The sequence below is a fragment of the Dermacentor variabilis genome, chromosome 9 (assembly GCF_050947875.1).
Source record: "Dermacentor variabilis isolate Ectoservices chromosome 9, ASM5094787v1, whole genome shotgun sequence".
NCBI classification, from domain to species: domain Eukaryota; kingdom Metazoa; phylum Arthropoda; class Arachnida; order Ixodida; family Ixodidae; genus Dermacentor; species Dermacentor variabilis.
This window is the reverse complement of record NC_134576.1, coordinates 54766966-54783926: the sequence shown is the minus strand read 5'-3', so window position 1 is coordinate 54783926 and position 16961 is coordinate 54766966. Positions and strand designations below refer to the sequence as shown.

Genomic DNA, 16961 nt, shown 5'->3' with positions numbered 1-16961 from the left:
AACACGCACCCATGCGTTTCAATTGCGAGCATGATGTTGCTTTGCGGTATGCGAAATGACCTGAGCTAGATTTACGATACATTCACATGGTGCAGATTTCCGGCTGAGGATCACAAGCGATGCTTCGGCCCTAAAGTCATTCATAAATACTGGTAGCGCGCCGTTATTTGAAACGTTTCACTCACCACCTTGCGATTATACAATTTTCATATGCACTCACTGTGACAGGGAAAACATGATTTATTATTGCAGAGCACGGCAGAGCAGCGTATGCAGCAGGTCGCAACTTCAGTGCAGCGCACGTTTCAAGTTGTGCAGACAGCGTTGTCTAGGGACGAATGGATCTAGGGGCGTTTCCTGCGTTCGTACCTAGGCAAATGGCATGCTTAGCGAGCAAAAGCGCCCAGAGGCGCTGCGCTGCCGTGGTTCACGTTCCCCGAGTGGCAGCACCACAGTCGAGGGCCCTGCTGCCCTGGAAGAATGAATTACGCTTGCGAATTTTGCGGATATAAATGCGCCGTCGGGCCTGCTGGAGCCAGTGCTGCCACGACACATTAAAAAATAGTAGTAGATTTTTTCGCGAAAAATCAGTAGAGATGAGTAGATTTTGAAATTTCAATTTTTGCACTCAGTTTATGAGCCCACGAATTCAGCGCTTATATTAGTACTCTGTTGAAGTATTGTAGCTTCCAGGAAATAGTACAAAAGTTGACCCCGACATTCTTAGCGATACTTTTGAAAAACCCGGGGATCCAGAGAGCCATTGTCAAGCACGAATTTAAAAACAGTGAAGCCCTCCAATGGCCTATTCAAAGGCGTCAGATGTTAGTTAGTACCTGAAAACTTGAGGTTATAGTATCTTCCAGACAGGGGTAATTGGAGTCTGGAGATCAATTGGAGATAGAGGCCTCCGTGCTACAGTGCGCATAAAAATAGGTTGGTTATGATGATGATGATGCTAATGGTGGTTTTATATTTGTGGGGTTCGCTATGCACCCACTTTCAGAAACTCACCGCCTCACCTTTTTCCATAGAGCATAGAAACTCTATGCCTTTTCCCCACTTTGCTCAAAGACAGAGTTAGCGCCTCGTTTGAGAGACTGGAAACGCAAGAAAGTATGTTAACCGCGAAGCCAACCACGTTTTTTTTCTCTCGCTAGGTGGCATCACATTAATATAACCTCTGTAACCTCTATAACCATCCATCCATCCATCCTCTGCACTGAAAAAGTTGCAGATTCCGCTTTCGTTTCAGTAGAAGAGCAAGAAAATCAGCAGATTCAAGCGCTTTATCACTGAATCAGCAGAAAATATAAAAAATCAGTAGATCTACTGATAAATCAGCAGCCGTGGCATCACTGGCTGGAGCACGCCGGTCTACTGCAGCGCCATCTGTCACTGCAGCCTGGGGTCATTGCTGGCAAGAGGAAAAATAAAGGTGCAACACAGGGGCCCCGGGATTAGCAGTTATGGCTGTCGTGGAGGTCATGCTTGCGTTCGTGTATGTGTGCGTGTGAGTGTGCGTGCGTGTGTGCGTGTGTGTTTCTTTTCTTCATTGAAACCTTGCGATCGCCTTTATGGCTGATGCAACTTGAAAGGAATCCCGTGCAACCCACCAGGCACAGTGCAGGTGTCCTTCCGGGCTTCTTATCGCCGTGTGTTTCGAAATACTAAAAGCATATGCGTGCTTACCGAACGGAACGAGTAGACAAGTGTTTGTCTTCTGCAACTGAAACGCTGAGCATACGAGCAGGAACACTACATGATCTGTGGTTGGAAACGTGCAAGCTTAGTCGGCGTTATTGAATTATCCTAACAGTTTGTAGTATTTATTTTTTGTGAGTTATATTAACTTCAATTGATTTCAGACCGTTTCAATTTATAAATGCGGGGTTTCGCACAGCATGTATAATTTCCCGCTCTAGGCACGCCGGTCGATCGCAGCGCCGTGCTGATGGCGTCATCGCATAAGCGTCCTCGGTTCTCCCATTGTTCTGTTGCACGCACGATACACTGGCCTATTCCAATACACCATACCTGCACTACAGGCCGTGGACCCATGGGCGTGCGTCTAATTGTCGTACAAAAATCCCTCACGTGACCTGATCCTAGGTGCCTAGGGACAGCATTGTTTAGGGATTTTTGAGAAGGCGCGATGCTGGCGCCGAGCGACGCCGTGGCGTGTTCGTCCTCGGCCTGATCGTTCTCTGGACCGCGCGTTGTTCAACATTGCTCATGTGATTGTACAGTACGTGCGTTGCTTTTGTGTTGGTTGTAGGTTCTGTGTTACTTGGCGGAAAGACGTGAGTAGTGGCGGTGCGGCAGTGCGGCTTTGGCCTCGGTGAACTCTGGCAGTACAGAATCTGCGTTGTGTGACCCGTGCTTTCTAGAGAACCCGGCGGTGTTGACGATTGAAATATCGAAGTGGCCTAGCGCTTCGGCAGCGAAGTTCAGCGAACCACGATGTGGCGTCGCCGTGTCCGACTTTGCTTAACGGACATCGAGGGATGTGCTGCTCGTTGCAAGTCAAGTAAATGCAACTGCGTCGACCGCCCACTGTTCAGCGCTGAATGTGTGTTTGGTGCGCTGTGCTTGAAACGAGTGGTGCAGCCTGGCAGCGGGGGTAGCGGAGGAGCAGAGTGGCTTAGTGTTTGCTCGTTCACAGACATGTGCTCCCGTCTTGGTCTCATTAGCGGCTGTCGCGGGACTGCGGTGAGCTAACTCCTTGCCTAGTATAAAGTTTACAACGCTAACACACAGCATGTTCACGTTTTTCCGCGCTATATGTCATTTGCATGACGGCCGAGTTGAAAACGAGACATATAGTGTTCTTTGCGTTTGTGTGTTGTAAATTACTTTCTATTGTGGAAGTTCTGGGAGTCTTATTACGCAAGGAGTGCGAACGTAAACATAAACACATATGTGTCTCTGAAATTTTGAATTACCCATAATACCTTTTACGACTGATAAGTGGCCTACACGGCCTGTGTGAATCAGCTACCGTATGTTGCGACGCTCTTCCATGTGGTAGACTGATGCATGGTGCGCGTTTATTTCTGTACTGTTGTAAAAACCATTTGTTTATTCACTCAATACAAATGTACGGCTTCTTCGCCGCAGTACATTTTAGGTACGCTGTGAAGCATACTAAGAAGTGGGAGGGGGCCGCTATCAGCCAGCATAGTATGTCCACTTAGGCGACCTGAGAGTGTTCGCGAGTGTATGATTAAAGAACTCTTGCCCCTTTTCACTTTAGTATGCTTCACCGCAGTACATTGCTTAGGCTTCACCGCGAAATATTAGTGTATTGCGAGAAAGATGATCCTAAAAAGCCTAATTATGCAAAGTTTCTTTTGTAGCTTGCTACACCGCAATACATGGGTGTAAATAAGCATTGTGCAGTAAAGCATACTAAGAGTGGAAAGGGCACATAGGTTTGCTCATTATCTTCAATTGTGATATAATTTGCAAGTGCATCTGTGCTCGTGGTAAGCTTCATTGACAATTCTTTGTACATTACAAATTCATATTGCAGGGAAGCTTACTAAAGCACATTCGCCATTATGGTATGTGTTATTCACCTTCAATGCAGGAGCGCAATGCAGATTCTTGCCCCTGCATTTGTCTGGACTGCACATGCTCTTTGAGAATTGATTCATTGTTCATAAGTGCACTGGTACTTTACTCTAAACTGGAGGGCTCAAGTTAATATGGAAGCACAATTTTTATTAAAGGGACAAGATGTTGCCGAGATGGTTGCAGCACAGCTTTTTTTTTTCTTCCGGGCACCTTTTATACTTGAAGCTTCCATTGCAGTGTTTCGAACCTCTTTGAACCAGCACATAGTGTATATAAAAATTGGACACTGATTGGGAACATCACCTAAGTTCATGCCTATCTATAGTAAAAAGATGTAGCATGACCAGACAAAATAAAAGAAGGGGGTGGGCTGTAGCAATACTAAGTGTTAAATGGTGCTTTATCCTTTTCCTTGAGTTTTCTGTTTTTGTGCTTTTTATGGATCCTCCGCAGTAACCATGCGAGTGCCGAACTTGAGCTTGTTGGTTTCAAGTCTCGTGGTTGTTACTAACAGAACAGTGTGATAAATGAACAAGGGCTTGGAGGCATCCGTTCACCTTGCTTGCCTCATGGTGCTGCTTCATAAGCACCATGAGCATCCAGGCCAACTAGGAACGGAGGATTGTTGCAATTGCTTCTGAACTTTATTGCCACCAAACCAACAGTGCTCTCAATGACAGCTTTTGGAAAGTAGAATGCTTGCACCCAGCAAAGTCTTGAGAAGGAAGCATTCAGGATGTGCAAAATGGGCGTTTGAAGCTGGCAGCATTACTGAAGGGGCTTTGCCGATCTGCCCTCTTTATGGATGCACAAAGATGATTTCCTCTGTAAGAGGGATTGTTTCAGAGGTCGTTACATGGCAACAGTGTTGGGTGTTTAGTAGCTTGTCTTTGTCCACTGTTAATAACCTGTTCCTTCTCCAGTGCCCCGGTGAAGTGCCTACTTATTGGACAAAATGTGCTCTCCATGCATGCATGCATTTTTAGCTTGTAAAGACGTCCATTACCCCTTGCCTCAAGCTGGTCCTTGCTGATGTCACCCAAGAAGGCATCGGGGAGTATGGCAATGTACACTTACAAAACACTGTTGATACCAGTGAAACCAAATTAATGGAGCTGTTGTTCTTTTTTTGTCCACTCCATCTTTGTTAGTTACAATGAGCAATGTCCGAACAGAAGGCATATGTAGTTGGTGGTACATAGCCTGCGCACTAAGACTTGTTGGCATGTTATGACCTTAGCACAGTGTTTATATGTAAAAACCTTCTGATGTGTTGATGACTTCCTTCTCTTTATCATACTTTGCCTGATGGAGCCAGCAAGTGGGTCAACCAGATGTTCAACAGGCTTCCCACTAGTTTTCCCAGAGTCTCGTTTACCAGGGTGCTGCTCATAGATATGTTTTCTTGACCTTGCGCTGCACTTCAACCATGGCCACACCTGCTAAACCTATAGCATGCAATCAAAAAATTGCTATACATCATGTTGCTCCAAACTCGTCACATGTGCTACAAGGCCTTGAGGAACACCCTCATTTATTTACGCCCTCATCATACCGTAAGAAAGTTCGCATAAGTGCGAGAATTAACATCTGCTGGTTTTTCAGTGTTATTCCTGTCCAGCTTGCTGAAAGCTATCCTGAGTGTTTCAAAAGCAAATGACTGCTGCTGGACAAGAAGTACTTAAAACAAGGGTCGCTATAACCACATATGTCACACGAAATGAAAAAGGCTACTGAGTATACAGGCGGTTTACTTCATATCCAATAAGCTTGGTTCTCCCTTTGCTAGTGAGTGAACTCAACTTGCCCCGAATACATGGCCTGTGACAAACTATGTGCCAGATGCTGTGTCCCCTGCAAAGCTGAAGATGTGTACGAGATCCTGACACCCTGCAGCGGCTTCTACACTGGGCAAACAGGCTACTATAAAAACGACTGCCTTTACTAATATGCTAATAACATGAAAACGGGCAGAAATTTGGCTATTCATTGGGCCCAACTGCAGGTGCAAGGCACTCTTCCACCAGATGTGTGTTGTTCATTGAAACTGGAGCCATACAAATGCAGATAAAAACAATGATGTTTGAAAGTAGTAGAGTCGAACTATATTCTGCACAAGCAGTGCTATCTGCAGCGCTGGTACCTTATAGCCACAATTCATGGCTGCACCACCATGCAAAGGCACTATTCTTGAATTATTAACTTCTATTATAATTATGGTGGCCATATATTGCAATTACATATCATCCACATTGTGTGCAGTATGGTTAAATGTTAATTATGATAGCCATTCCTAATCTGAAATGCAACAAAAGAGCAAATATAGGCAACAAATTGCAATTCAAAGAGACAAAAGACAACCAGTGCACAGGATAAGTGACAGACTTCCTTTTATTGAAAAAGAAATGTGTCATGCCACCAGCAGTGGGTAGCAATCTTTCAAGCTTGGGTGACAGAGGCAAAACTTAGCAAAATACTACAATCGCACTGTAAAACGGCCTTGGACACAAAAAACCGACATCAAATTGTAGAGAATGAAAGGGCAAGACTCCGTCTAAGAACAGTCTATGGCACCACATACTTGAAATGGTGTAAAAAATGTTGACATGCCCTACCCATAAAGAAAAAGCAACAAACACAGAAAACACGCCTTAAAATGCAATGTGCAGAGTCTGAAACCAAGAAAAAACAACCCGAAAAAGGTTTCACTAAGTCTTTCAACGATTAAAATTGTCAAACTGTATCATCACTTCTTAATGAACCTGCACAGCTGAAAAGGAAGGAAGGAAAGCCCAATAGCAGGGCTGCAGAAAATGTCACCGAACAAGTATACTTTGCTTACCAACGATACCTGTGGTTTAGTTGTGGTCTGTGTATAAACTAATTGTGTATAAACTTTTCTTGTTTAGAATGGTTTAGCCGATAGGGAAAAAATGACCATAAGAGCACCAGGTGTATGCATAGTCTACGCACAAAAAGCCACTGCTTTCTTACTTTTTTTTCTCTCTACTACAATTCATGCGTTTTAAGTGCCTTAATAGCACTGCTAACATCCTACTGCAAAACACAAAATTGGGCAACTTGTAGCATAAAGAAAATTGCAGTTTCACTCATAATAGGAAACAATGATGCAGTAGCTGGTGGAATATGCGCAGGAGGCTTACTTCATGCAGTGTTTGTTGAAGTGAACACTTGCCAATGCAAGTCGGTAATCTCCTTAAAAAAGTAAAATAAGTAAGAGTCGTATTTATTTGTGGGAGTTGTGCCTCACAGTGTTAACGTGGAAAGACTCGGCTTTTCTTCCTCCTCTTTCATATCCGGACTTAGCCACTGATCTACACCAAAACAACCCTTTAGCTTCTTACTGCTGAATTCGTTTTGGTTTTCTCAAATCTCTATTTGGGCTAGCCATTGCTAGGTCTTGCGCTTTGCTTGAGGAAAACAAGACACCAACAGCTCCATCCAGTAAATCTGAGAAGCCAAGCACTAGAAGAAGATTAATGAAGCAGGTGCACCCAATCATTGTCATCACATGGAAGAAGAAAATTTAACATAAGACTGCCTTCACAAGTGGGAAGGTGATGTGTAAGAACTTGAAGGTGTGGATGCCAGCTCTATATACAGTACACAGACATTGAGCAGGTGTTAGCCAATCATGGCACCTGTTGGCTAGATCACGCTCTCCGGGATTGGTATTCACCGCTACTGAACCTTCAGCAGAGTGGCTAAAATGTAGAATTGTGGACTGCTACTCTTTTGATCATATGTTTGAATCCTCGCAGCACAATGAGAACATTATTTGCAATATTCCAGCAAGAAATTCGGGAATTCCAGTGACAACACCAGTAACATCAGAACAACCAGAGGAGTTCGCCCATAGCAGCTATTGCTGTAAAAAAGAAGACTGGCATAAGCACAAGAATTGAGATGGGCATACTACATGCCTTTCTTCTGGTAGTGGTCCACTACTTTGGTGCTACAGTTAATGATCTCCACTGTTACTGGACATAAGAGTTGTTTAATTATACACTCGCGCACCCGCCGCCTCTCAGATCGCCTAAGTTGACATACTATGCTGGCTGATAGCGGCCCCCTCCCACTTTTAGTATGCTTCACCGCGTAACTAAAATGTACTGCGGCGAATAAGCCGTACATTTGTATTGAGTGAATAAACAAATGGTTTTTACAACAGTACAGAAATAAACGCGCACCATGCATCATTCTACCACACGAAAGAGCGTCGCAACATACGGTAGCTGATTCCCACAGGCCGTGTAGGCCACTTATCAGTCGTAAAAGGTATTATGGGTAATTCAAAATTTCAGAGACACATATGTGTTTATGTTTACGTTCGCACTCCTTGTGTAATAAGACTCCCAGAACTTCCACAATAGAAAGTAATTTACAACACACAAACGCAAAGAACACTATTCGCAACTTTAATGGCCTATAGGGGGCGCCACCTTAAATCCAACATGGCTGTCCGAGAGATTAAGAACTAGAGCAGTCGGTGCAGTGCTGCGGTAGTCTTGCTCAGTAAGATGTTGTTTCGCGTCGTCTGGTTGAAATGTCTCTTCAATTTACACGCCCGCTGTCGTTAGCCTACGTAATGGCTCACATTGGGCGAGCAGAACGTAGGATTCGAAGCCTGCTAGAAGGCGAGGAAGTCCTAAACGCTGGTCATCTTGTGTGCTGCGGCATAAAAGCGTGCACGTCGACGTCCGTGACTGTTGAAGGCCTTTGCATACAAACTTCGCGGCTTCGAAGCAAACAGTTTCAGTTTTACCGCGACGGTGTTATTAAAAGAAGCGACAGTGCTTTCTATTTGCCATTCTATTAATTTAACCTTTTTGAACGGGCACCATGAGCTTTTATGCTGTGTGGTGCTCTCGGCAAGTTGTTACTTAGACCGCTTGAATAAGCCGCCGTGTCGAGAAAGAAAACCTTCCTGGTGTTGTGCGACCGAAGTCCTTTATATCGACGGAGTGAAAAGCAGCGTTTTGTGACCGAAAATTTATTGTCTAGTTATCCCTGCCTGTGTTCACAATGCTGGATGTTGAACACGAGAAGTAAACAAAAAACCATACGTGACCGCTTTTGCGAACTAATACGATAACCGTTCACCTTTGTAATTTACTTATTGCGCTTTATGCATGCTGTGCAAGCTACAGTCTTGCGGTAGTTTTACTGCCTGCGTGAGTCCTACCGCATCTTGCCTATAGACAGATCAAGCGATACATAGCCGATATTTACCGGTCCGCGGCAATGCTCGCTCCATTCTTCCAGTTATCTATATAAAATAATATACACGCAGATCAGCTGAGGGTTCGCTACGCGAACGCTGCACAGTAGTTTAACGTTTGTTGGACTAGGATTTGTTACCTTACGAGTGCAGTCATGCGCGCCTGTGCACACGTTGCAGCCGCGCATCGAAGTGGTAGACGAGGTACGAATTCCAGGTCCCTCTACGCCTGCGTCACTTTGCTTCGATGCACAAATGAGAAACTCATCTCTGTTCGAAAATGGTGGAGTGTCAAGCCGGCGTTGCAGAGCACGAATGCATCAACGAGAACAAGAAATTTTGAAGCAGGTACAAGTCTTCACGGAGAATGTTTGCGCTCGAACGTAGCCGCAAAGGCATGAGTGGCATGAACGCAAGCATCAATCATCCTACAACACATTTGAGTTAAAATTGCACATTATTTCTTTCCCTTCACGTAATATAGTGTTATGCCTGAGTCTTCATGGAGGTGCGCCTATTCGCGATTTCAAGTGCTCGGAATCTTAGAACGACAGAAAGCTGAGCTAGTTGGTAAGGATTCATTATGCAAAATAGAAGTGAGGCGTGCAGACAGGACACAAGAGTAGAGAAGTGGACAACACGAACGCCGACTATCAACTGAAGGGAGCACTGAGGCGAAAAAAGAAAGAAGACACAAAACTCATCTGCGCATGCTCAGGAATGTACAGGCATAAGAATGAAGATACGTGTCTTATGGTGGAGGCATGGCATATCTATAACGTTGGAAGTGCGTGCGTGAGTCAGCCTTCGATTACTTTACATAAGGAAGAGATTAAGTGCCTTAACAGTTATATCTCACGTACACCGGCACGTGTACCCGATTGACACGTGGTGTTACCATTCCTGAGCATGCGCAGATGAGTTTTGTGTCTTCTTTCTTTTTTCGCCTCATTGCTCCCTTCAGTTGACAGTCAGCGTTCGTGTTGTCCACTTCTCTACTCTTGTGTCCTGTCTGCCTGCCTCACTTCTATTTTGCATAGTGCTCGGAATCGTCGTGCACTCATCTGTCGTATTCCAAAAAAGTCCTCCGGCATGAAGTGCGCACTGGAAACCTTCATCGCTTCTGTGACAGCTTTGCCGATTAGCAGCTTAATAATTAATTTCTTCCGCATCGACGCAGCCGGTGGGAATGAGTCAAGGCTCACATCACCTACCGCTCAGCACCCATTGTGGCACGGAGCAAATGCGGTTGCTTCTATGTTTGCTCATTCTGAGCATGTTAAGTGTACTTCAGGATCCGACGGAAGCTTTGAACGTGTTAAAACATCAACCAAAAGTGAAGGAAAAGCATAGACAACACCAATACGCTATGCACACGGGCGGCAGCCAGAGGCGAGTATAATCTTTCGATTGTTTCTGGCCGCCGCCGCACGGCGACGCCACCGTACGTGAAAGTTGCGAATATGTCTCGTTTTCAACTCGGCCGTCATGCAAATGAAGCGCGGAAAAACGTGAACATGCTGTGTGTTAGCGTCGTAAACTTTATACTAGGCAAGGAGCTAGCACACCGCAGTCCCGCGACAGCCGCTAATGAGACCAAGACGGGAGCACATGTCTGTGAACGAGCAAACCCTAAGCCACTCTGCTCCTCCGCTACCCCCGCTGCCAGGCTGCACCACTCGTTTCAAGCACAGCGCACCAAACACACATTCAGCGCTGAACAGTGGGCGGTCGACGCAGTTGCATTTACATGACTTGCAACGAGCAGCACATCCCTCGATGTCCGTTAAGCAAAGTCGGACACGGCGACGCCACATCGTGGTTCGCTGAACTTCGCTGCCGAGGCGCTAGGCCACTTCGATATTTCAATCGTCACCACCGCCGGGTTCTCTAGAAAGCACGGGTCACACAACGCAGATTCTGTACTGCCAGAGTTCACCGAGGCCAAAGCCGCACTGCCGCACCGCCACTACTCACGTCTTTCCGCCAAGTAACACAGAACCTACAACCAACACAAAAGCAACGCACGTACTGTACAATCACATGAGCAATGTTGAACAACGCGCGGTCCAGAGAACGATCAGGCCGAGGACGAACACGCCACGGCGTCGCTCGGCGCCAGCATCGCGCCTTCTCAAAAATCCCTAAACAATGCTGTCCCTAGGCACCTAGGATCAGGTCACGTGAGGGATTTTTGTACGACAATTAGACGCATGCGACCCATGGCGCTGTAGTTGCCGCTGGCCCACGGGATTCCCGGATTCCCGCTATAGAAACAAAGCCACGTGACCATAGGGAGACACCGAAGTTATCATTTTAGCCACAGGATGGCGCCACAAACCTAACGGGCAGTCAGGCATGGTACGTAGATTGTTGTTTCAAATTGGAAACGTTATAAGTAAAATCTATTGCGATTTAAAATAAAAGCTATATTGCGTACCTGTTATGCATATAGGGAACCGTATTCTTTTATTGTAAAATTCGGCCAGGTATTTGAGAAATGCAGTTCTCCCTCGCACTTCGATCGCTCCATATTGTAGGTTTGTTTCAAGCGGGTTACATGGAGACGTGAGCCACAGCATCGCTTCTCGGCCTATCGGCTAAGATCAAATGTGTAGTATCTGTTCTTATCAGCTTAATATCTGATACGGCCCTTATATGGGTCTTACGATATTAATCCTATTTTTGTAAGGCGGCGCTAGGACGGGGCTTGCCACTCCAGCGCCACGGGTTGTCCTGGTATTGCACTGCAGCCGGGTACAGCCCACACCATAGAATCTAAAACCAGAACCAATGTTGCTGTGCACTATTACAGTGCATGATTCACACCCCGTCTAGGGTGTGGCTGTGCGACCAAGATATGCTCTCGCGTAGCTGCCGACCCCTCCCCCGTTGAGTTAGAGGAAAGACGGCGCACATCGAGCCACTATGGTTCTTGGTAACCCGCCCGTATTTTACCTCGCATTCGGTGCATACCGGCGGGAGGTTCGTGCATTTATTTAGTCCTAGTACAGCTTCTCGTGTTTATCACTGGTGTGCCCACACTAACGAGGGACGACTGGTCAGAACAAAAAGTCGCAGCTTCGCCTAAAAGGCGAAACATTGTGATAGCAAAGTATGATTCACCTAGGTGAAGCAAGTTTCGTAGTTTTATCCACCGTATAAATTTTAGTGAACATTGGCTCACTACTGTTAGAATTAAGTTTACAAGCATGCTGTCGAGACCCGCCGTGGTTGCTCAGTGGCTATGGTGTTGGGCTGCTGAGCACGAGGTCGCGGGATCGAATCCCGGCCACGGCGGCCGCATTTCGATGGGGGCGAAATGCGAAAACACCCGTGTGCTTAGATTTAGGTGCACGTTAAAGAACCCCAGGTGGTCAAAATTTCCGGAGTCCCCCACTACGGCGTGCCTCATAATCAGAAAGTGGTTTTCGCACGTAAAACCCCAAATACTATTATTATGCTGTCGAGAGCTTACGGGGAAACACGAACACATCCCCGTAGGTGACCGCGGGCACTCGCTGTCACAACTGCGGTGTGTTGAAGGATGTCGGCAGAGCAGCGGTGACTGAATTCACCTTCGCAGTGCATGTCACTTCAGCGCAAACCCGGCACTCGAGAACACAGCACACCCGAAGCCATCAGCGATTTCGTGTCGGCTAGCCTTTTGCTTCCACCGCAGATTAATTTCAACATAGGGCGCGTGCGGCCGCTTTCAGCCTTGCCATGTGCAAACGCGTCCGGAGTAGGAGACGCGAATTAATCAGCCCCCTTGCGCGCTCATCTCTCCGCTCTGCTACTTAGCGCTCGCAAGAACACGGCGTGCAACCTCTTCCCCCTCCCCTCGCGCACTCATGAAGACGCCTCGCATCAAGGCACCATCTTCCGCTCACCCTCGCGCACTTTCCAGTGCGTCTATCGCAAGCATACGGCGGGCGGCCGCGATCTAATCGCACTTGGACTCGATAAGGGACCTCACGGCGACGTCGCCGACGGCGGAAATTAATTAGACTCGACTGTGCATATCATTATGATCAAACACTGCATAGCACGCTCCAGCAAGTCAGGCTCCGAATAGAAAACTGTACGCGGTGCATAATATGTCGATACGAATGCGCGATATGCTGCGCCGACACCGCACAAGCCAGGTGAAATCCCCGGTGAATTTTCCGCTAGATGTGACGACCCAGCTCCGCTTCGGAGGCCGTTCTCATTAGTGCGGGGCACGAAATTTGAGGAGGTGCAACCTTCTTCGCAAACAACCGCACGTAATTTAACCTTCTGCGCCCATGGCGGACTTTATTAATTGGCTCGGTATTCCATCGCGCGTTGCAAGTAAGGTTAGGGTATATTGAAATCGCGCTTGTAAATTGAACACACTCCGTCATGTTGAGGTTTAGCTTACATGGTGATCTGTGGACAAGAAGTTACATCAAGTTGTACTTCTTTATATCGAGAGTTTTGTTATATTGGAGTAAATTTTATCGGGGTTTAAGATACATAATACCGTGTACATGTACCGTGTCGTGACGTCACGGTACAGCATCCTCCTCGAAGCGATCGAAACTGACACCCTCTGTAGCGACACTGTTATCTTAAATTATTAAAAGCGCTCTGATGTATGTCACCACATTTTCTAAGGTTTGGAGGTCTAGGACTTTCATTTACCGCAAAAGAATGAATACACGAAAAAACATGCCAGTACCTCCTTTAAAAGCTTCGAGTGTAGGGCCTGTAACGCCATCGCACAGGCGCCGCTGCGCTGTCTGTAAAAAATGGCGCCAGTAAAATCACATCGTTTTAAATTTATGAGCATTAATAGTTTTTGCGCTTTTTAATAGAAGATATATAATAAAGTACATGCGTTGTGAAATATTTTGTGACTGACTTTTGCTCGCACGCTGCAAGTTCTAAAATTTAGGAGAAATAATTCATTCAGGAACATAGCCTCAGTGACTTTGGCCGCTGGCCATCTAGTGGACACTTTCGAAACCAGGCTAGGGAGCAGTAGCAGACGACAACCCTTTGCCACAAGGATGGCTGAACCTCGCGGCTGAGGTTTCTCCTCTGTGGTGACAGCTGCAGGAAAGGTGCGGGCCTCTGTGAAACGTGACGTATACACGATCTCAACGGAGTTTAGGGTAACCCAATCCGCACACTTGTCAGGCACGTCTCGCACATGAGCGTAACAAAGCCCTGTTACAAAGTCAAGCTTGGGTTAAGTAACCGTTTCGTCGTGTTGACTAATGCGATGTCTCCATCGTATTTTATTTTTGAGAACTTTACCCTTGCCGCAATACTGTTTCTGTACCTCAATAAGAAGCACACGTCGTCGGGGCAGACATATCTCAAATGAATCCGCACGTCAGGATGCCGGTACACAGTCGATAATGGTCTGGCTACCGCGGGATACACGAGCCATCGCCGAATAACTGCCGACATGTTACGAAATTGCCAATAGATATGCATACCATCGTCAACGAATTTAATCTCCAAAAGCACAGGTAGATAGAAGTGTGAGTTACCGCTGTACTGCCGTTGTAATTCCGCTGTTTACAATGACGAGCCGCCCTTCCCACTAGTGTTGTCTCAATATGAAGTTCTCTTAGTGGCCCACTTGCAGACGTACAAATATAAAGTCTTACCAAATTTTCATATTTTTAAAATGTTATTGAATCAAGAAGCAAGAGCAAATTTTAAAGGTGGACCTGCACCGATCCACTGAGACGGGCGCTGACCGCAAGGGTGGGCTCCGTCCTGAGTAGCGTAAACGTTGCGCTCAAAAAAGTGAAATGCTTACAAAATGCACACAAAAAGCTTACTCAACCACGAAACACTCTGCGTTGCAAGTGTGTTCAAACAGCAGGAAGCCTTAATAACTTCACAAATATGATGCGCATTTTTTCAGCGAGAATTCATGCGCAGCAACTAACAGCAGCCTTCGGCCTGACCTACCTCTTTCAAAGATGTCATCGTGCGAAAAGAACCAAGCTGTTGAAAATAAACTTGCCTGTTCTCATTCTGATAAAACCGCGATTTATCTCGGTATAAACGAGGTGAGGTGAAAAACTCGTAGCTGGAAAAATGCGGAGCAGTTCGTGAATCAACTAGAAACAGTTCAATATTCGCGAATGTACGCAAAAATAGATCTGCAGCCCTGAACTGCGTGAAAGCCGGCGCCAAAACCAAACGGGACGCATAAAGCCATCAAAATCAATGCTTGCAAGCCGCAGCAGCTTTAGTGCACAGCGCAATGCTCTCGTACAGTCGTGCACCATATACACCAGAACACAGAAATTGAGTGGCGCCATTTTCAAAGCACGGTGGCGCCACCTGCTGCTCCAACGCCTCCGAGCTGCCAAGCGAGGCGACCGCAGGTAGACGCAGTGCTTGTGCTACTTGCACTTTGACATTTCTTTGAAGTTGTCACGCAGGACGGGATGGTCAATTTTAGCCAGCGAACTTAGTTAGTCAAGTTCAGCTTCTCGGAAAGGTTGTGCTGCAAATCGGAATGGCTGTGGCAAGCGCAACATCCGCAGGCGGAGCGGATCGTCCGGGTCGTCCGTGGTATCTTTGCGTGCGGCAACATTGGTTCTGCGGCTATTCCAATTTGACTTGTACGCCTGACAATACGTCATGCACTAGTAGAAGCCTCGCAGTACGCGATATTCTTTATCTCCGCGTTGTAGTGCCTGTAAAAATCTCGCGGACCGCACCTTGAAAGCAGGCAGCATGCCGCAAGTTCGAGTAAGCGTATAGCGCACGTGCGTGGATGCCCAGATGTGTCCGTTTTTTTGTCTGGGGATGGCGGAAGAATGAATTAACATTAATTAGTTCAGCCGCGTCGGATCTACTGTGCCCCCAGTGTATGCATACTTTTTTAACGAAAATCCCTACCCTTGCACTCTGGCCAGTAGTTAAGATGAACAACACAAACCAGCTTTCACACGCAATGGTTTCGAATAGTTGCTTAAAGATATTCAGTGCACGGAATTCAATCTGTTACGTCCAGGAGTTAGATTGTCATGAGCATCAAAACTTTGTAGCGGTGCGAACAATTTCTTGGCATTTACTTATGAATCAGGTGCAGGGTTCTATGGCGAGAGAAGCAGTACGAAGCCCACCTCAGGCATTGGTGTAATCGAGGTGCGTGGACAGACACTACACATAGAGAGGCACGCAAAAAAATTATGGGGTTTTACGTGCCAAAACCACTTTCTGATTGTGAGGCACACAGTAGTGGAGGACTCCGGAAATTTCGACCAGCTGGGGTTCTTAACGTGCACCTAAATCTGAGTACACGGGTGTTTTCGCATTTCGTCCTCATCGAAATGCGGCCGCCGTGGAGATACCCGCACAGATACACACATACAGAGACAAGAAGACATGTATGGACAGACCCACACAGAGATAAACGTGCGTATAAACAGAGAGATACAGAAGCTTTCACACAGCGGCAGCTAGGGACACACACACACACACACACACACACACACACACACACACACACACACACACACACACACACACACACACACACACACACACACACACACACACACACACATACACACACACACACACACACACACACACACACACACACACACACACACACACACACACACACACACACACACACACACACACACACACACACACACACGCACGCACGCACGCACGCACGCACGCACACACACACACGCACACACGCACTAAAGCAGCTACCTCAACGCGAGATTTGTGACCAATGGTAGCTCTCACCACATCTTAACTGACCTATAGCCTAGTTTAATTTTTTATTCAATGTTGTTCTGCTAGTAGCATTTCATGCATGGAATTCACCACCATGGATGCATGCTGTTGCGGTCATAAAATGCTCTTTTTGCACTTTGCAGGTCCTGTGTCCATTCCTGACACCGCCAGCTGGGTTGAGGGCGTGAAAGTGTGGCCTCCTGTGCAGGAGCATCATATCATCTACTACCTTCCGAAAACTAAGGCTGGTGATTTAGAACACGTGAATGCTATTAATAGTAGAGATGCGTACAATTATGTGGAAAGCGGAAAGTTGGCTGCCTATCGGCACACAAAGTTATTTTTCGGGTCTACCTTTTTCTTAAGGGTTAAGTACGGAAATCTC

At 46.5% G+C, this 16961-nt stretch overlaps 1 non-coding gene across 1 annotated transcript; it reads left to right on the top strand.

Moving 5' to 3' along the window:
* The first annotated feature begins 11401 nt into the window (after positions 1 to 11401).
* Positions 11402 to 11594, top strand: LOC142558671 (U2 spliceosomal RNA). Its single transcript, XR_012823084.1, has one exon. It is a non-coding gene; the product is annotated as a U2 spliceosomal RNA (small nuclear RNA).
* Positions 11595 to 16961: the final 5367 nt, after the last annotated feature.